This window comes from Falco punctatus (assembly GCF_963210335.1).
Source record: "Falco punctatus genome assembly, chromosome: 3".
Classification (NCBI taxonomy): domain Eukaryota; kingdom Metazoa; phylum Chordata; class Aves; order Falconiformes; family Falconidae; genus Falco; species Falco punctatus.
Window position 1 is genome coordinate 95575879 of NC_137582.1, and position 22330 is coordinate 95598208.

At 41.7% G+C, this 22330-nt stretch overlaps 1 long non-coding RNA gene across 1 annotated transcript in view; it reads left to right on the forward strand.

Annotated features, from left to right (window-relative positions):
* The first annotated feature begins 8371 nt into the window (after positions 1-8371).
* LOC308060609 overlaps positions 8372-22330 on the forward strand; it is a 43887-nt gene continuing 29928 nt past the window's right edge. The window contains exon 1 of the long non-coding RNA XR_013926811.1: positions 8372-21597. This is a non-coding gene — a long non-coding RNA (uncharacterized lncRNA). The remainder of the gene's footprint in view (positions 21598-22330) is intronic.

The following is a 22330-nucleotide window of genomic DNA, read 5'->3' on the forward strand; positions in this document are numbered from 1 at the left end:
GAGACTGCCTACTTTGTCATCCCTGAAGAAAATTATTTTTCTCTATTTTTTAAATAGACAAAACATGTTTTTTTACGCATATTGCAATGTTGCAATTTGTTATACCTGAACTACAGGTTTAAACAGTGAAACTGGCACCTTGACAGGAGTTCTCAATGCCAGACACCTGTGTTGGTCTGCTCATTTGTTTGTTTCCAACAGAATGAACTATCGGTTTAGACCTAGCAAGACTTCGTGGCTCTGTCTGTGTGAAACTGTTTTTACCCTGTGCAGCCACAGTTGCTGTGGGAGAGCAGTCAGATTCACGGTACACCCTCCTCAATGCCAGAGAAGAATATGCCATCTTATCTTCAGCCATAGACTCTAGATTTTGAGATTGCATCTTTCTAAGTGGATTCTGAGTAGAAGAATGAAGAGATAACTTCATTTTTCATGTAAGCAGACTTATTCATTACACTTTTCTTATACTCTTGCTTCTGGGATAAAGAAATTATTTGCATCAGCAGATTTAGTTTGAATGATATTTCTATGCTGGTGTCTAAGCAGGTTATAATCATAACATATTTTACATTCTTAGCTATTTGCTTTCTGCATACTTCTAAATAACAATGACACCATAAATTAACATCTGTCATACTACAGTCTGAAGGAAGAGTGATGCAGTTACAGAAGCTTAGCCAGTGACAAAGTTCAGCCTTCATTCATCACCACACCAGGAGCAGCACAGGGAGACACCAAGACACTGTAAAACACCAATATCTACAAATACTCATTCCCACAGACTGCTTCCTTGCTGAATAGCTAGGGTGAGAAGACAACTGTGGAGCACCACATATACATCACAAAGGATGGGACAATTTCACTCTTAGTGGCAAAAACACCTCAGAAAAATTAGGACACGTAGCTCTGAGTAGTGCAGATATTCTTATGAAAGATGCTCAAACTGAAACCTGGGTTCTTATATCCTTCCCTACCTATTTCCGTAAGATTAGGACAAATGTAAGCAAGCATCTTTACCTACTTTGGCAGTTTTGATTCAGAATAACATCTAAAACCTGAAAGGCAATGCATCATACTTAAAATTCAGTTTTCTAGAGCCAAAAGTGTTAACAGAAGCAAGCTTTAGCCTATTACTGATACCAAGTACCAAACTTAATTCTGGTCCATATCTGTATTCCCATAAGCGTTGGCCAGAGGTCACCACAAGGTTTCCTCAGGTCATCTAAGGATGATGCCAATGAAGGAAATATTCAGATATGTCTTCAGATGCATTGGACAATCTGTCTAAACAATTTGTTCCTGCCCCTGGGAACTGAAGGAAGTTGGTTTGCAGTTTCATGTATTCAAATATATTTGCAAATCTGACCATAGATGATACACACAAAGCTGTGAGCAGGAATTTCACATTTTCCTGAAGTCTTACAACTGTAGTTTAGCAAGCCAAAAGACTAAATGTATTAAGAATTTGTTTTTCATAATCTTAGTGCAACTTTTTTTTTTCCTGAGTTTTTTGGTGAAATCTGCCGGTTTCCAATGCATATCCTCTGCCACAGAAACAAACTGGAAGGGTCAAGAGACGATCCTTCTTACAGATAAAATGTGTCCTTATAAAGCATGACTGTATGTTATATAAAAAAACCAAACTCAGCAACACATTATTCAAAGGCAGCTAAAGGCCACTGAACACATGGGCAGACCAGTGATGGCATTCTAAGATCTTTCTGAAAGAAACAATATGCCCAGAGGACTTAAATATACATATGGCCAAGCACATATTATAAGACCTTTGCAGAAATGGTATGCTACAAAGTGTGAATTCAGTGCTGGTATTATGTAGGCACAGTTCAACACACACAGGCACTAAACCTTCATAGATCCTATGAGTAAAAGCAAATCCAGCATTCTTTTGTCCTATGGCAAAAACACATCGCTGTCTTTTCAAAGGAAAACTTTTCATAACCCAGCAGCTCCCAGACTGAATGGACATCAGCTGAGTCACTGTGGCATTCCTCTCTTGGTCACTTGCATTCTTCAGCCATATTTTGTAAAGCAGTTCCAACAGCTTTTGTAAAAAAAAAAAAAAAAAAAAAAAAAAAAAAAAAAACAACTATGACAGAGGGAAATGTAATCAACTCATAGTTTTACAAACAGATCTCAAGGCTTTTCATAAAATTTGGCTTCTGTGCAAGCTTGCAGAACAATGACTAGATGGAGTTCTTCTTTTGAAGTTTTGTTTAAGAAAATTCTCCCAGGCTAAGACCCAGTAAGTTACAGTTTAGCCTGGAGCAAATTTTTACAACCAAGTTATAAACCCCTGAAATAGGAGTTCATAATGGAAACAGCTGCTCAACCCTAACTATAGCGGGTGCAAGTATAATAAAAACTGCAGGAGTTCACATTAACAATGGCGTCCCTTTACACTCTTTCCTGTTACCCATCCATTAAACAAGCAACACTACTTAATAGAAGCAAAGGCAAAAGGCTTTTCTCTTTTTCCTACGCCCCTGCTTCTTCCCCTCCATAACAAGCTAAGCAATTTACAGGTGGTAAAGAGCACACTCCCCAACATCCAGAGCCCTTTCAGCAGAGAGCACTCAGGGTAGGCTCTCCAACACCAGTTATACACCAGTGAGACACCACTGGGGTTCATGCCAGGCAAATACTTTGTATTATGTGATGCACAAACAGTGCACATGACGCACATCTGATGACCTGATGCTTCTACTAGGGAATTCCCACTGAATCTTAAGACTAGCCCAGCTCTTAAATTTTTTTCCTTTCTTTGGGTGATACTTGCAACATTTTCATACACAGTTTTGCATGTTGCTTAGGGGAGTTAAAAATGCCAGAGAAATGCAGCACAGATTATGTCTATAGGTATAATTATGTACAAGCTATTATATGCAAGCTCTGCGCTATCATCAGGTTGCTTCTTTTCCCTAAGTTGGGTCTTGATTTGTCCATATGCTACTTTCTCTGTCCTGGTGATCCTCTGGTCTCTTATTTTCAGCAGGTTAGAAAAAAAACCTTATTCTCAGTTTCCTGTACTCTCAAGGGACACTGGTTACCTAAGCTGCAGGTTCTGACTGTGAAATATGGCAACAATTGAGGGCCAGCCTCTGCCTTTCCTTGCTAGGATATCATGAGGCTACACGGCTACACAACCAGGTATAAAAAACACCAGGAGTTCACAATGACAGCAGTGTCCCTTTAATCTTTTTTCCTTGCCATTAACTAACAGGATGTTTTACTGACAGGATGTTTTTGCATAATAGTTACCAATAAGCAGCATATTAAATATATTATGGCTCACAATGAGACAGCAGGACTGCCCTTCACCCATCCAAGCAGTTCACACCATGGTCAGAGCACCCATGCAGCTCACTATAGGAATCTGTGCAAAGGACATAAACCTAAAACTTTCTATAGAAGCTTACTTTTTAAATGCAACTAGGCTCAGGAGAGAGCTGTCAATAATATTGATTTGCAACAGAAAGATTGTCAGAAAGTGAACAAATTGAAAGAAAGGCATTTCCTCCACAGGAAAGTAAAAGGAATGGATCAAAGCTTGAGATGCTAAGCAGGACTTGAAAAACACACGTTTGCTCTTAATTCCTTTATGGGTTTACATTGGAACTGTCACAAGAAAGGATGCAAATCTCGCCTCCATCGCCACAGTCCATCTGCAGATAGGTACCTCATCCCGCCTAGTTATAGGCAAGAATGGAGTGGATACAGACTTGTTAAAGTATTTCTTCCCATCAAAAAGAAACCTCATCTGCTGTGACTCACAGGTAGACTGCCAGATTCACATTTACTATCTGCAGGAGTTACATGTAGGATTTGTTTGAACAATGTTCTTCCTATAAATAAGGAAACTAAATTCTACATCTTGACACTGGTAATAGTATCTTGTTTACATACCACACCACCACAGCTAAAGGATTCTCTTCTCTGCATACAGTCAAGCAACAAATTAAGTCTAGTTATTAAAAGTATTGCTACTTAGTTAAGAAACAAGTCCAGCTTCAGAGTCAAGAGAACGTAGGAAAGAAATATCATGGAAAATTATTTTGGTATCATGTACTCCTGCAACTAGGGGAAGATTACTCAAACAAATTCTCAGGCTTATAATGGTAAATGATTAATCTCCCCTAAACAGTAGACAGCCACAGTGTTTACAATGATCTAAATTACGATGGAGCCAGGAGTCTCCAGCAGAGACCAGAGCAGCTCTTGCCTTGAAGAGTTAACACCACCAGCCAGCAACACTCCTTCCCATTGCGTAAAGGCAGCAATCTTGTTTCTCATACTAGACTTCGTCAATACTGTCAACATATTATACAATCTAATAATACATCAGATGCCAGCAGATAACACTGTTATTCTTTGAAAAGTACTAACACGGCTGGTTTTGGTAACCAGTGTTGGCTGTGCAGCTCGCTGTGACACACCCGCTCGTTTCCTCCTAATGACCCCCAGCACCCATTTCTGGGCACCATCTTCAAAATTAAGGTAAAACAAAGACCATGTTGTCCATAGAAGAACGAGATCTGGCTTCCCCAGCAGAAACACTGAGGTGGGAGCTCCTTCAACTCCTCCCGGGGCAAGCAAGGTCAAGTCACAGTCCTGATGCTCTGCCCTGGGCTCGCAGGTCCCTCCCAGCTCAGGGGGACACAGGAGCAGGGAGGACTCACCTGCAAGATCTGCTGGGAACACAGATCTTGCTTAACTATTCATGAACCTTGAGGGTTTTTTTACCCTGTTTCTTCATTTTGATCAGCCTGGCTTTCTCCTCCATGTAAGTGGTGGTGCATCCTAGTAGGAAAACACAAGACTTCTCCCAGCTCTTGAGTCAGTCTCACAACAGGGAAATGTTGCCTTTTCTAAGCCAGCCTAGAAAATGGTGGCTTTTTATAAATGGTTGATGGGTCTCTGCGTAAATTACACTGAAATTTACCAGAGCAAATTACTGACTGTCATCATTAATGGTAAAGTATTCATCAGCAAAAGACTTTATCACCTTGGATTAATGCTAAGAGTCAATATTTTTAAGCGTAGTATATTTCATACATAGATGTGATCATTTTCCCGAGATGGACATCTGTGAAGGAGGTGCTTGGATCCTCCCACAGCTGAAATAAGATCCTATTATAAAGCTTGAGAAAAGCCCTATTTTTGAGCCTGCATCTACTCAGGAAGTCTCACAGGAACCTCTTTTTGATAGGGATGATGGCTTCCAGGGAAGAGCCCATGGGGACCAGAAAGAAAAGCTAAAATTCTCTCAAGCTGGGATTTTACAAGATGTGAAAGCAAGCTGGTCGCATCAGCTCCCTGCAAATTTGCCAACAGAAGTAGATGCCCCTGACTTTAAAAGCCAATTTTCTCAGCTATTTTAAGTAGCAATAAACATAAAATACAAAAAGACACACTGACTCTTCCAACTAGACACACTATTGGTAAGAAACAAAGGCTCTTGCATTTCCAACTGGTAAAAGAAATAAAAGAAAAAAATACCTAAGGAAATGGATAAAATCTGTTTGCCAGCTAGGTAGCAAATGAGGCTCAAAAGCCCCCAAATTCAGCCAGATAAGTGACTCCAATTACTCAACAAGACCAGAAGGCTCCTGTTTATCGTCCCTCCCTGAGACCCCGAAACCCCGATGATCCCGCCAGCCACCTCGCTGGTTAATAACAGTTGCTTTCTGCCCGACAGGAGAAACACTGTACAAGATGTCTGATCAGACCCCATGCAGCTGCACAACCTAACTGTCAAAGACTGAGCACTTATAGTAAACCACTGGTAATTAACTCATAAAGCAAAGGAGAAATTAAACTGCTGTAAATTCCAGCAATATGAACGCAGGAGAAAACCATAACCTCATCACAAATGCTCTATTAGCCAGTGAAGACCCTGCATTTGACCAAGTGTGTTCTTCAATCAGCCTACTGCTTTAAATAATAATGAGCTATTTTGTATTATAATGTAATAAATCTCAAGAGAACTTGATCTGGAGTGATGCTGAGGACTCTGCTCCCAGCTACTCTCAATGGAAGCTGAATGAACACGCAGTAGCTCTGGACATGGCTGGCGAAACAGACCCGCTGAGGCAAAGTACAAAACGAGCAACTGTTGTTTTCAAAAGCACATAAAGGGGGCAGTACAGGGGTGAAAGGGATATTTTTTTTTTTTTTTTTTTTTTGTAAAGAGATAGCTAATGGGGCTCCAGTGGGACAGATTCTTTGAATGCTGCCATAGGGGTTTTGATGCACCATTCCGTGTACAACAGCACTCTAAATCCTATGTAACTTTTTCATATTATTATTTAAAGCACAATCAAACACGGGCATACACCTATGCTTTCTCTAGACATACTCATTGCAGAATCTTTTTACCTATTAGATCAAGTGTAAAACTTCTAAGTCCTGGAATGAGCCTTATCTAAGTTCTACTACTTAATCTGAAATGCCTGTAATGCGAGTATTTTAAAAGGGAGTAAAATTTATCTGAAAATCTGAATGAGACGGGACAGGATTGCAAACATACAACTCCAACCTTTTATTTTATATAATGTAGGAAATCCCTATACAGGCTCAGGTATAGAATTGATTTCCAGGGTTTGTTTGTTTAAAGAAAATTTTCAGAGGGAAATTTTTATTTGTTTGACAGTGCAGCGAACCACAACCGTGTTTTTTGCAAATTATTTTGGAAACCTGAATTAGTAGCTTGCATATTACCAAATCCAGATAATTAAAAACAACATCTAGTAGTTTACATAATCCCTCCACCAGCTTAAAATAAAATGGCTCAATTGATATGATTTACTGTTCAACTTCTGTTCTCAAATGTAAGGTGCACACAGAAAACTGAGGAGGCATAAACACCCCTGGCAAGGCTGTCAGATGGGAATTCAAAGTCCAAATATCTACAGTTAGCCTAAACCTATGGAATCATAACACTTCCCTGTAACACACGAAATACAAACACATATACATGTTTTAAAATACCATCTTCCCAAAGTGTTATTTCAAAAACTTGCTGTCCCCAAGCCACCACTGCTGGGGGTTTGTCAGCTTGTGTCTCACTAACAAATGACAGTGCTTAAGTTTTGCACACAACTTATTTTTAAGTGTTTGTTTACAGTTCAGTTATGTGAAAACATTCTCTTTGGTATTTTATTCCATACCCTTTTCTGCCAAATTCTGTTTGTTTCTTCGGCAATATTTTACTCTGATAAGAAGCACAGCTGGCTGTCCAATGTCAGTGGGCTTCTGCTACGGGTAAAGCCAGCAGACACAACCCTTAGAGCAGTCCTGTTGGTATGTAAAAACTCGAAATGCATGTAAATTACATGTTACAGACACTCAACTTAAAGCATTAAACTCTTATTACTGTTTTTTCTTAGCGCTTACTCTTTGGAGCAAAACTCTCTGAATTTCTCCTTACCAATCACATCATTATCATAATGAGTTCATGTCCTAAAGACATTGCATTAAAGTAGCAGCTCGTGCTGAATTCACAGATTTTACACAATACTAATCCACTCATAAGTCTCAGCCTTATGTTCCAAATATTCATCTTAAACAAAGCCTCAGGGAGAGGTGTTATTCCTGGGCTCAAACCACTGCTTCTCCCACTTCTTCCCTCTCCTCAGGGCATCTCCTGAGATGTCCTGCATTTCAGGCTTGCCTGCTCAGTTTCATCTCACTGAAGGTCACAAGTCATCCCAGGTACATTTCAGCTCTCTGAAATTGAAAATTGTGAAATCTTTACCCCTTCCCAGGCACAGTTTGATAGAGGTAATTGCTAAAACAGCACACAAGCAATGCCTTATGGTAAAGTATTGCAAAGTCCTACAAAAGAAACACAAACTCACAGGGCTACATGTTAAAGTGGACACGTCCACATCACAGGCTGAACCTGTAGTACAAAACCATACACTTGTATACCTCAGTCTCTTCAACTGATAAATATCCACCATAGTCTGAAATTATACCCCACCTGGAGTCCTGCATTCAGCTCTGGGACCCCCAACACAAGAATGGCACAAACCTGTTGGAGCAAGTCCAGAGGTGAGCCACGAAGATGATCAGAGGGCTGGAGCACCTCTCCTATGAAGACAGGCTGAGAGAGTTGGGGCTTTTCAGCTTGGAGAAGAGAAGGCTCCAGGGAGACCTTAGAGCAGCCTTCCAGCACCTGAAGGGGACATACAAGAAGGCTAGAGAGGGACTTTTTCCAAGGGCATGTAGTGATAGGACACTTCATGGGGAATGGTTTTAAACTGGAAGAGGGTAAATTTAGATTAGATACAAGGAGAAAATTCTTCACTGTGAGGGTGGTGAAGCACTGGAACAGGTTGCCCAGAGAAGCTGTGGATGCTCCATCCCTGGAAGCATTCAAGGCCAGGCTGGATGGGGCTTTGGGCAACCTGGTCTAGTGCAAGATGTCCCTGCCCATGGCAGGGGGGGGGGTAGAACTAGATGGTCTTTAAGGTTGCTTCCAGACCAAATCATTCTATGTATGATATATGATACACCTGTAACATGCTTGGAAAAGGCTGATAAAACTGGGGGTGTTTCAGAAAGCAGGTCACCATCCCTCACATTCTGCTGCCTGAGCAATACCAGCATCGCTCACAACCCAGGCCACAGGGATTTACACCAGCTGAGTGAAAATACTGCCCAGAACAAGCTGCTCACTATGAGATTTACACACCAATGAGCTCAAAAATCCATAGGGAGAAATTCCAGACATTCCCCTCCCCTCCATGTGAGATTATATGCTCTCTCAAATCTTTTGCTGAGCGACTGTGCATCCTCAGATTTTCCTACTGGGTTCACTTCCATCCACCTCTCTGGTTCATCAGCTGCTGCAGGGCATCTGTGAAGCAGCACACACTGCACTACCATCCGTGCACTGATGACACCCAGCTCTCTATCTCCTTCCTTCCTGACCCAGACACGGTTGCTGCCAACCTCGATGTCTGGCAGAAATTGGTTTCTGGAAGAAGGCCAGCTGGCTGCTGCTCAACCTGGACAAGGCAGAAATGATGTTAATCAGCAGGGGGAGATGCTTTGAGGACCTGGTGAAATTTGTAACTGTTCCATCAGCTGAGGGCATTTGCCTGGCCAGCATCCCAAGATGTGTGCAATGCAAGCACCGGGGCAGGATTCAGCTTTCTCCCAAACTTGAAGGTCCAAAACTCACCAAAGAAAACTCACTTTTTGTTAGATTCCTAGGTCATTTTAAAAGATCTCATCACCTTTCCTTTGACTGTGAAAACTGTACCAGGAGCCTAGATAGATGGCCAAGCATGCCACTTCTGGCCCTCTTCTGGGTGGCAAACCAAAACAATTACAAGCCTGTTCCCTGGTGCCTGGAACATCCATCATTATACAGCACATGATCATCTGGAAAAATAACAGTCACTTCTAAAAGTAACATTCACTGATGCTTTTGATAAAACTTTACAGAAAAGCAATTTACATCCTGCCTGTGAAAGGTAGCAACTTGGTTACCTTAACTAAATAAACAAAAACCCCAAGCGATGTGCAAGATCTATTTTCCTGGGTCAAACCCAAGGATTTTAGGTAGTGATATGCACGCACTGGGGACAGGTGATCTGTTATCTACTAACACATTTCATGCTTCTCCGTTCTATCTTTATAATCACATTAAAAATCACAGCACTTTGCATGGGGTAATAACTCAGTGACTTAACTTACTCATTCAGTAGCAAGACACGAAAAGTTTGGAACCCAAGAAGCAGGTATAGATGCGATAACCATGTGTTACCAAACGTGAAGACCAGAACTGACAGTATTGCATTTAATTTTTGAATTTCACTTGTGAAGCAGGCTTTTGGGGTGTCTTCCAAAGCCATGGTGATACCCCTAGTGCTATTAGAAACCATTATTTCGCATTATCCTTTTATAGCTTTAAAAGCCAGCCTGCATGCCTTTTTGCTACCTAATACTGGACTTAAATTTCACAACACCATGTGCTATTCCTGGCCTGGCCACTAACTTTAAAATATGATACATCTTTTCACTGTGCCTCAATTTGGTACCAGAAGGAGAATAGTGATAATTATTTCTTTTTTTTGAAGGACATACCAATGGGAAGCACTGAGAAAACACAGGAGACATAACAGCTGTAGCAGCCTCTCCACACCTATCTACATCAGCATGTTAAGCCTTACAGCCAGATCGACACCCTGGGCTCAAAACAGCCAGGAACACCAGCAGCATAAAGCAGCAGCAATACTATGCAGATGGTGTTCACAGATCACTTTTGTTTGTGATGATACAAGCCAAACTCTGCTTACAGCAGCAGGTAGTGCAAACGAAGTATGCTGCATTCAAGCAGGAAGCAGTTCTTCTGCAGCGTGCAGAAACTCAGCATCCTTAATATTCAAAGAATGAGCTCGGAAATGTCCAAGACACCCAGTACTTTGGGTGACATGTCACCATGGATCAGCTGAAACGTTTTGTGAAAATGGACTTTTGCATACCTTTTGCAAAGATTACTCAGTGGTCTGGAGTTAAACAAGGTTCATGGGTAGGAGGACACATTTCTCAATACTCCTTGTCCACTGGCTCAGTTGCCGCTTTATTAGCCACATCTTGTAACTCACCTGATTAAAATAGTAACACAGCTAAAAAAAGCTAGACTGGAACTAGGGCTTGGGTTTACACTAGAGCTACCTAACTCAACTTCTTTGTCTAAACCAACCGGACATACACCTGGCTTGCTTAAGCCATTTCCAGACCACAGTAAAGACAGGAAAACTGCAACAGAAAGATAATTCCTCACAAGTAACATCAATAGATGTTAAAGCTGCTTCGGACGACATATTTTGGTCAGTGCAAGGGAAGAGAGCATAGTTTTATGGGCACAGTTTGTTTTCTTTCTAGAAGCATCTTCTGTTAAACAGACTAATTGTTGCTTGTGTTTATTGCTACCTTCACATAGAAATTTGACAGTGCAGTAGGCCAACTTTAAAGGAAGAATTTCTATTTGTAGCATGTATCCATTTAAAATATCTGTTTGAAATTACATACATTATTTCTACTAAATTATTTTGGAAAAATCCGAACTCCACAACTGCCAGGTCTCACGGGAACTTGAAGGCTGTTTGTTGGCCAAAATCAATCTGACTGTATCCCTGTAACACTAAGCGGAGGTGGTGATGTTGGTAAAAGCCAGCAGATTATGGAAGGCTGCAGAGATATCTTCAGCACAGTGTGTATGGGACAGCAGTTTTCCAGGGTAACAGACAATAGCTTCATTTAAAAAAAAAAAAAAGTCAGCAACATACAAAGGAGAAAAGCTGTGGAAAGAAATTAATTTGGAATATGTAAAGAGGATTATGAAAGCAAGCACAAACTTTCCTCCTCTGCCAAAAGAAGCGATTTACTATGTGTACATCTTTGCCTTGTTACAGTGTATTATGGAGTTGGGTAGCTAAAAGAGAAAGAATTCAAATAAGGAGAAGCAAAAAAAAAAAAGCTGGCTCCTACTGTGAGCACAGGGGTGAGGAGAACGTGGAATAATACATGAAAAAAAGCAGCTCATTGCAACAAAGTGACTTGTTAAGCCTTCAAAGTCTGTCATCAGTGCTCCTCCACGCAGTATAACTGATTGCACAGCACATGGTAGGGGTTCAGTGGTATATATTTCTGACTTCCCTTTTTAGAAAAGAAACACTATACAGCCAAAATACAACAACCTTCCACATGCACCTACATGCTGTGAACACTAAGCAGCAAATCAAGTTGCCGAGTGTGGTACATGGCTATATAACAAGGGGTCATGGGATGAAAGCAAGAAAGAGAACATTTTAAGGCTGAACATTGGGGGGAAAAATAAAGACTTTTGTTCAACTGTGAAAACGTTACATGGCCCCGTTAAAAATTAGCTAGACAAAGCACGAGGAATTACTTTGTATACTACGACTCTGCACTGGCAGAGAGATGGAGCAGAACTAATTGGCCTCTGCAAACCCTAACTTCTTATGATCCTTCATAAAAACAGTCTACAACGGTTCCTAGATTTAACAAAGGTTTGCACTCAGAAGGGAAAATGAAACTGGGAAAGCAGAACATCTCCTGCAAGCCTATTTCCACTCAGAGCAGCACAGCGTGGGAGGTGCAGTCATTCAAGCGCATTATGTTCTGACTTAAGTCGAGAGAATCATTTACAGCAAATAAACAGGAGTGATAACTTTTTAGCCTTTTTATCATCGTGACCCTCTTAGCACACCACAGTTTTTTGGGGACAAAAAATATAATCAAGTACATTTTCTTTGAGAGAAAAAATGGGTCAACTTTGCCTGTCTACTAAATCTGTTCTCGTTCCCACACCTATCCATGAACCCAGACACCAGTTCCACCAAATCCAAAAGAGGAGCTGGTGTCTCAGGGATCTTTACATTCCTACACATTTCATAAAATGCAACAGCTGGGCAAGGAGGGAAAGACTCAGATTAATGTTTCTGTTGAGTCCAAATTCAGCCATAATCCACTCTTTCCGACAGCAACTGGCAAACTGGTAAGCTGGTGCCTCCTGGCCATTAGGTTACTGGTCATGCAGCTCATGGCTAGCACCCACGCCTCTAGCCCAGCAGGACCTACCTGGGATGATGCAAGAGGGAGAGAAAAAGACCTGCTCACATCACAACTGCCAGAACACATAGTACAAATATATATATACACATATATGTATGTTCTTCACATTGCCGAAGTTTACTCTGTGGATATTCCCTGCAACGAATTCTTGAATTCTGTTGATTGCAATTTGTCACAAATATGGCAAGCGAATGCCATTGGTATGCAATTGCAGCCACGTATGACATTAGGAAAAGGGGTCTGAATATCTGTAACAGAGGTCATAAATAAAGTGAACTAGAACACATGAGATTAAATACCTCTCCCTGTTTTTGGTATAGGCATATGATTTCCATTAGTAAGCGGACCACTGTAAAATTTACTGCAGAGGAGCTGATTTTCCCTTGGTAGCCTTCTTCACTATAGATCTTCAATATTTGTTTTCTTTTTGTTTTATGTTTTCACCAAAAAAAATATAAAATATGTCTGTGACTTCAACTGTGCAGAACTGGTTCCTTTAGCTCCTTATATGCAACACCTTACAAAAATATTGAAGTATGTCAGCCTGAAATTCAATTTTTCAGAATTATCAAGGACAACAAAACTCAGCTTGCCTAATTCTCACACACACAGATGCAAGCACCTGCAAGGAAGTTTTACTCCTAAACCGAGCAGATACTCTGCTCAACTCTGTTCTTTATCAGTAGTACACGCCATGTAATTATCCTACCAAATAAAGCTTCTAGCTGGTGCGCTTTGCGAGTGTTTAAATAAAACAAGAGATGAAAGCAATATGGATCATATCCTAATAACTGCCATTTGTAAATGAATAAAAAAGCATACTACTGGCACCATTCCCCTGAAATCTTAAACCCAGTCGCAGGAAAGCACTAGAGAAAGAGTTGTGCTTCAAGTCCCAATGTGTCCATGTCAAATTTAAGAATCAGTTTAAGTACCTTCCCTAGACCAAGGCCCTGAGCAAGTGAAATATGATTTTCTATTTAAAATATTAAAAAGATACAGGCTGCCCAAGTGTTTTACATTTCTTTTTCCTTCTTGACTTCTAATTCATTTCTGACATACTGTTTCCTTTCAGTCTCTTGTCCGTATCATAAATCTATCTGTAATAATTTGGCACAAGTCGCACGTTTCTCATGGAAATGAATCTTGCACCCTCCCAGTCACAGGCTGTGAAGGACAATGTCCGTAATAAGTCGGGTACAAAGTACAGCTTCAGTAACCAAATTTTGTCATTCTGGCATTTGTGACTTTACATCCCATTGTGTATCCTGATGTATCACATAGACAGCTGGAATTAATTCTGCTACTATTTACTCCAGAGTAAATCAGCAACCTCCGCAGAACGTCAGCAGCGTAACATCAAGAGTAAATGAGATCAAAATTAGGGCAAGTTATACAAACCTTGCCTTGTAGAAACAGCAGTTGTTATTTACAGGCTTGGGGTCCCCATTATTAACAGGGCTGGGACACCACAAAGTGTAGTCATGCATAGGCATATTGCAAACAGGAAGAAAGCATTTGGAATTTCTTTTCAGAAAAAATACCTTCTGGTTTAACTTCTTTTTTCTTTCAACGCTTGCACAGAAATGTCTGGGCTTTGTGCAAACACGATCTGAAATCGGCCGGGGGAAGCAGGGAGATGCTAACTAGGCACTGGGTCGGGCAATAACCCAGCGGTTGACGCGCAGTTTCACAGCACTATCTTGGTTCTGCCTGATTGCACATTATGTCTCTCATCAGCCACCCTGACACACAAGGGTAAACATCGCCATTAAATTATTCAGCAGTCACAGCTCCAGATGATGGGACAGACATCTTTCAAGACTCTTCAGGTGCAGAAAACCTTTATAGAGTTACACCCAGGATGGAGCTAGTCCCTTATTTTCTGGAACGGAGACGAAGAGAAACAAGAAGTGGAACAGTAGCTCACTGTGTCTGTTCTCCAGCTGTTGATCTTAAGACCCTTGGGGTGTATGTGGCATGTTCACTGCACGCTGCTGTACAGGACCCTTCGCATTTTGTGAAGCAGGATATCAAGCTTTGACAGTTCAGAAGGCACTGATGAGCAGATCTCTTGACCTGTCAAAAATCAGCTTTAGATATCTAAAATCACAATCCTTTCTTCACATCATTAGGAATTTCTGGGGAACGTTAAAGCCCAGGCTCCTGACAATGTCTTCCTTTCCCTAACTCATTTATGTTTTTAATAACACCTTTTTTTTTGTTTACAGCTCTGCTTGTCAAATTTGTACAATGGTGAAAACATGAAAAAAAAAATAGCCAGAGAAGCAAACCCTGATTAATTGATAGCATGAGCACGTTTCACATAAACGTTCATTACACATAGTGTTACTGCTGAAGCTTCTGCACTGGCCACAGACCACAGCGCTTTAGTACCACTGACCTTAATAGCAGGTAGATGAATAGCAAAACTGACATGCCAAGCATGAAGCTAGAGTGATTTGCACTCTCATGACCAGATCCTGAGTTGGCACACAGTGACTGTAGCTTCCCCAAGATCAACAGCACAAGGTCAATTTTTTGTTTTTCTAGCTCAGTCAGTTTTGACTCTGAACACTACTGCTAGGAAATCAGAGAGAATATTTGGCATTTAACAAATGAATTAAAACTTCTGAATCATGGTTTCTTTCATCTTGATACCCATGTTTAAATACACATTTCATATTACTAGAGCTGTGAGAAATTCAGTTATTTCAGATCACAGTTACTTGGAGAAGCTTTTCCCCTCCCCATTACTGATTCAGAAGGACTTGAACATCTTCTGAAACTTCCCTGTGGAATATGTGTACCGGGTTCAAATAAACACATATATTCAAAGCCTGTTTTACTCATATAGAATAATAGGTCTTTTCCAAGTGAAAAGGAAAATCAAGTCCTTTTCCTCAGACTTTCTGGAAATTGGGATACCTCCTACCCCATGGCACCCTTGTCTTTCCTTTAGAAGGGAGGCTGTACTATGGAAAGCAAGGTAAAGTCTAGTTGACACAGCAGTCAGCTAAAGCAGTAAAAGCACTCAACAAGATGGGCATTTACCCCACATTAAAAGCATACACTGCCTTGTCTTCACCTCAATATAGGCACCAAGGCTACAAATGCTGAGTTAAGAACACACAGCAGATAAGAGGACTTCTTCATTCACCTAAAAATTCCATCATTATGAGCTGCTTCATACTTCCCTGCCTTTCCATTTGTGTTCCCGTTTGTCTGTCAGCATCTCTTAGTAGTTCCTTGCCAGACCACTGGGTTTCTGTCCCACAGCAGTTCCCCAGCATGCTGCCCTGCTCATCTCCTTGTTAAGGGCTACAGGTGATCTCATCCATCCAAAGGGATTCAGTTATCACACAGCCAACGACTCTCAAAATCACCTCTCCATAAGTAACCTGCCACTCAGCTTCCATCTATCAGCACTTGCTAACTACCCTAACGATGTTTATATGTAATAGATGCAAACAAATAGATGTAATACATGTAATAGATAGGCTGACTATACTAATGATTTATACATTTAATAGATGCAAACAAAACATTTGCAACAAAATAACATCTGTAGGGCAGTGAAACCTCTCTTTTCTTCTACATGGAATCACATTAAAAGGTTGCAGTTTCTTTGAATTAAATTTACAGAGACTACCACACCCGTAAGAGGCAGAAAACTCAGTGAGGACAGAGAAACAGCTGAGATGTCGAGAGATTGAACCTACAAGCAGGAAAATTGCAAGATGAAATTCAACCTGGAAAAAATACAATACAGTTGCATGGTGTGGGTGGTTTGCGGTTTGGTTTTTTGGGGTTTTTTTTTTGGTTGTTTTTGTTGTTGTTGTTTTTGTTGGTTTTTTTTAACAAAAAAAAACCTCCAAGACCATGCAAACCTAGAAAGCAGCAATGGGTAGAAGAGACTGAGGGTCAGTAGCAGGTAGTAAATTAGACATGAGTCCACAATGCAGTCTGACAGCAAAAAAGGTCACCACAATTTTAGGCTGCATATGCAGAGACAGAAAGTAACAGGGAAGTAATAGGTTTTTATCTATATTGATCGGGTGCAGTCTACTATGGAAAAAGCATGCTCAATTCTGCATTTTGTGTAAACAAAAACTAATGGCAGTTTGGAGGGAGTTCATACAAAACAGCTACAGAATAACTTGGAGGGCTAGCAGAACTAACCAGGGAAGATCAAAAGCTGACAAAAAAAAAGGAAAAGAAAGAAAATGAATAAAAAACCCCAAACAAATAACCCAGGCATTCTCTTGCAAAGCAGCACAATTTAAGAAGCTGAGACAAAATCATTGATGGTTGAGGGTAGGCTAGGCAAACCTGCTCGCTTTTGCACCAAAAGCAGTTGGGACTTACTCTGAGAATTACCAAGTCTGACTTGGAAGGGTGTTAACACTGATGAGGCAATTATTTCCAGAACTGCTGTCATGTGTAAGTATCCATCTGCACCCTGGGAATCGTTTCTGGCCAACACAATAGCTAAGAAAAGCACAACAATGTGAAAGCCTCTAAAGAGCAGATGCATCAAAGAGGAAGAAAAGTTACTTAGCATGGCAAAAGGGGACTTGAGTAGAGCTTATGGAAGAAAAATTCAGAGGTGGACCTGGGCTAAAACTGTTGGGCAACATTTCTCAGTGATCAGTCAGGACGATCTTGCTGCATCGTCCTACTGCCAAAATGCAATCTGACACAGCAGGGTTCAGAGGCTGGAAGATTCATAAGGCATATTATTGAGTCAAGGTGGACAACCAAGGCCAGCGTATTTTGAATGAATCCCTCAAGATTACTGCTGTAAGCTCCTCCTCATAACATCCTTAGACATGACAGTCCTAACATTAAAACCCACAGAAAAGAGAAGATACCTGGCAGTATTAAAGGGCTTAGAGCTCTGCTTCTGTTTCCCAGGTTTCTGAAGACAGCTTGATCAGCTCATGCTCTCTGCTGACCAGAAAGCAATAAAAGTCATTAGAGCACCTAGGCTAAGCTAATAAGCTCCTGCAGGGATCAAGGCTATGAGTTTGGGTTCTGCATACCACTGTCCTTGTGGCTCCTGGCTGAGCCCAGGGTACGGCCTGAGTCTGCTCCTGTCTGCAAATCCAGCTCCTGATGAAGAGGTAAAGAAGCCAGTGAGGATCCAGGCAACAAAGCACCTATATGAAGAGGGAAGGCAAGGCAGAAGAAGGGGGAAAAAAAAAAAGAAAAAGAAAAACAAAAGGAAGGAAAAAACCAACCCCACAAGAAAGTGCTGGCATCTCAATATGCCATTCACAAGCAGACCCATCTCGATGCAGTACAAGATAGCTAAAGGAAGCAAAAGAACTGCTCCTTCTCAATATCCTACACCATTCCCAATTCATTTAGGCAGTCAGTATATTTCAATGCTCCTTTTAAATCCAAGCTGGAAGTGCTTATATTAAATTGGCATGAGTTTAAAAAAGAAAAAAAGGGGAAAAGGCAGCACAATAACAAAAGCAATCCCAAGCCATCTTTTCACTGAGGTAAATTGCCTTGCTAATTCTGCTGTCGAAAAAAAACGCAGTTCTGGACAGCTGGTTAAAAGAAGCTGTTAATTTAAAATAACCTGTTTGTTAATTGCTTTCAACCTTGGTCAGTTGGTTTCTGCACTTTGAACCCTAAAGGTAGCTTGAAATGAATGCGTCTAGGGACCACGGAGTAATTAATGCAAGCAGGCAGTCAGGACTGGAAGACAGAGGTTATGGTGAAGGAAGGAAAGGTCTGAACTGCTGCGTGTGCTCCTAGGAATTGGCCCCGATGATCTTTCCCTCCTTCCCCTCCTTTTCCCTTCTGCTGCAGATCTGCAGCCCTCTGCCAAAGCAGGGGTGTGCCACTACCCCAAAGGCACACCACCACCATCAGTAGAAAAAAAAAAAAACAAAAACAACCACACACACATAAGAAATAAAACAAAAAAAAAGCAAACCAAAACACAACTTTGCAGGCAGTGGCTGCAGCAACAGCAGCAGCAGCAGTAAAGCAAGTGAGCTCTCTGCAGTGCCACACTGATCGCCCTCCCTCCCCACCTCTCCTCACTGGGTCCCACAGTGGCCACCTCACCCAGGGCTACGACACCAGCCCCCCTTCCAGAAGGCTTCCCTGGTCAAGAGATGCACAAGGCTCCCACCAGCTTGCAGGCAGTGGGGGAAATATCCCCCTACCCCCCAGAACACTGAAATGTAACCCCTGCAGAAATACAGCCTCCACCAGGCTCCCACAGGTGGAAATGATGCTTTTCTGCTTCTGTTTTCTCAGCTTGCCCATCCCCAGTCACTGGGGTAAGGCTGCCCCATGACGACCTTCAGGGAGAGCAGCAGCAGGAGAGGCAGAAAGACAAAAAACCTGGAAATTAGTCATTCATTTTACTAGCTGCCTCAGCCTCATTTGCCACACACTCAAAATAGAAAAACAACTGACCTGCGAGTTATTTAAACATGAGAGTAACATTCAGTGGTGTGAGGCAGGGCACACAGATTTTACCCAACTGATGCCTGCCTGACCCCTGTGAGCCCTGGGGTGACCCAGGGATGCACGGCCAGTGGCCAGCAGCTCCCCTCCACTCTGCCCACCACCACCCTGGGTGCCAAGCAAGGATTTGGTGCTGGTTCATGCTGTCTGAGGGGAAAAAAAAAAAAAATCTCACCCAGAGGAGCAAGGAAGGCTAACAGGAGCCAAGCTTGTTTCCTTATAACAAACATTGCATCATTCTCAATAGATTTTCATTCTGGCAGCAGCCTGGCATATTTTCCTGTACCAGTGAAGTGGTTGCAGAACGTTTAGGGGGAGCTGGGAGCCACATCCCTGAAGCAGGCCTTCCTGCAAGCTGTATGTGCTGGGACCCACTGTGCTTCCAGCTTGCAAGGGACAGTAAAGCAAGCTGTGGTCAGGGAGAAGGCTGGCAACACAGCTCTCCCCTTCTCCCTTACCAGCCAGTTCTAGCCGTTATGTTCTCTCTTTTAATCCTCATTAAAATAGGGTACACAACATGCCTTGATTTTCTGATTTGTATTGCAACAACCTATGCCAAAAACTACACTTGGGGGGAGGGGCAGGAAAGCCTTGATAAAAGCTGGTCTCAAGCTTCCACCATAACCTAAGTATAAAATCATCCTAATAGACAGGGATGGGATGCTTAATGTGCTTAATATGCTTAATATGTCTCTACTGCTCGTAGAAGAGGATTTAAGCATGATTTAATTTGGGGCTTAAGCTGCCCAAATGACTCTCTGTACAATGCTGAGCTTCACAGCACATACTTATTCTCTTGAACATTCCCACAAATTTAGCAGCTCCATAGATCCTTACTTGCACGTGGGACCACCGAGCCAGACACAATCTTGACAGCAGATTATGTGATGCTGCCCAACCATTTCTTATTTAAACACTTCACTAAAGACTTATCACATCAGAGCTATGGTTTTAAATACGGTAATGATTCTCAACCACATTCCCAGACAGAGTAACATGAAGGCTGAAAAGCCAAGCATTCAAAGTACAAGAACAATCACAAAGACAGTTTGGTCACAGCTCTGTCCCAGTAGGTTGCTACTCTGAAATACGTCTTCATGAGATTAGAGCTCATCAGCTGTAGCAACACAGCACACAACACTAACAGAGATACCATACGTATGTATATGCTCACATTATATTCTTTGGTCACCATCATGCCCAGGAATACAGACTTTTTGCTTTAATTTTTTTCCCTAAACTCAACATAGCTCCAGGTTATTGTTCCTCCAGGGACGAGTACGTTCCCATTATCCCTGTGCTGCTAAATCCAGTGGTGCCTTAAGAGGCTTTGTCTGAACAATTTTCATCACCACTATTGATAGCTGTATTGATACAGGAGGTGGCCTGTCAGGTTGTAACTCTTTGAACTCATGAGTTATTAATGAGCAGCTAATCTGCATCACATGGATACCCTCGGTTAGGTGGCACATAGCACCATGTAACCTCCATATCAGCTCATGAAGAGCACAGCCTGTACCCATGCAAAAGCAGCCAGATATACACACATCTCCTACAGGGAAATCCCAACTGTACCACAACAACCGAGCCTGACCACAAGCCAGTGCTTCATGTTTGCCCCTTCACCACTGACACTCAAAAACAGCCTTTGCAAGGTGCTTTCCAGGCATTTTTTGGTCACACCACCACCATATGGAAAAACTGAACCAGGTACAGAGATTTATTTTTCCAATATTGAAAATATTTTCCTGGAGAAAAATGTTTCAGGAAAACTTATATATAAACCTAAAAAAGGGCTTCCCATTTCATCACATCCATGTTGTCAGAAAGTAGCCATTTCACCTAGTCCTTTCTGTTAGCTTCCAGGCTGAAGGGAGCAAATGTGGACTTCCATTTTAGAGAGGAGGTAAGCATCAGCCATTGCCCCTTATTTCCATGACAACTGCAATCTCTCAACACATCTTCAGATTTGGGTGCTGATGTTTCTGTCTTTTGAGCTAATACCAAGCTAACTCTAGCAGCAAAATTATCATGCAAAGGCATGTGGTCCATTAAAAAAATGAGTCACGTAGAGTTGCAGGGTGATGTCACATCAGCTGCCCCTGATGATAACTATCAAAAGTTAGCACAAGCCTCCAAATCACAAACACCTTGGCTCTGATCCCATTTTAATGAATCTGCTTTTACGATTAAACCATCACTATAATTGGCACTGGAAGAGCATTGGCAGTCTGCTGTGGTCGCCTTCCCTGCAAAGCATGTTTGTGATGCTCATCTCTGAATGATGCATAGTGTCTGCCTGTCTCCTATTAAAAAAAAAAAAAAAAAAAAAAAGGGTATGAACAGCGGCTGGCAGGCAGACTGGTCAGCAGTGATTCATTCCCTGGCAGCCATGATGAGCAGCATGGGCTACATGGTAGAGATGGGTATTTCTCCAATTCTTTTCATGGCATCGCATCTACGTTACACCAGGTATGAAGTTTAGCCTTTTCTATTTAATTAAGTAGAGTAACAGCCTTTTACTTACTGCTGGCTTGGCTTTTTTTTTTTTTTTAACAATACACTAGTTTGGGAAACAGCTTGTTAGTGCAGCTGGAATTGCACTGCACTTTGAAGGAAGATAGTGTGGAGCAGGCAGGGAAGGGGAAGAGGCAGAGGCAGCAATGAGTCTTGTGTGCTTAAATAGCTGGGTTGTCAGAGAAAAAAAACCAAACAAACAAAAAACCTACAGGCAGCAGCAAAAAAACACACTGATGCCTAGGAGCTGGAGAGAGGAATTTGCACACTTTATTTTCTAATTTCCCTCTGGATAAGAATTTTATAGTTTATCTAACCTTTTAGGCTGCGGAAAAGGGGGATATGAGTTTTTGTAGGCACTCCTATGTATGTGCCTGTATTACAAAACCTGCCTTTTATTTCCCCAATTACAAATGGTAGATAAAAATTAAGCTGGCATTGAGCATTGTGGCACACAGGGTGCTAAACGTTCGGGAATTTGGTGAATTTCTCCAATAGATTAGAAGTTAGCATGAGGCAAATGAAAATAACGTTCCCTACCCACACCCACCACCAAACAGAGAGCAGAAGGGAGAAGGGGGGGTAATCCTAGAGGTTTCTCCTCCCCTTTTGTTGTCCCCCTCCCCTTTCCCGATATTGATATTGCCCTGTTTTTTGATCTCTGCACTTCTTTGTTTTGGCTTCACAG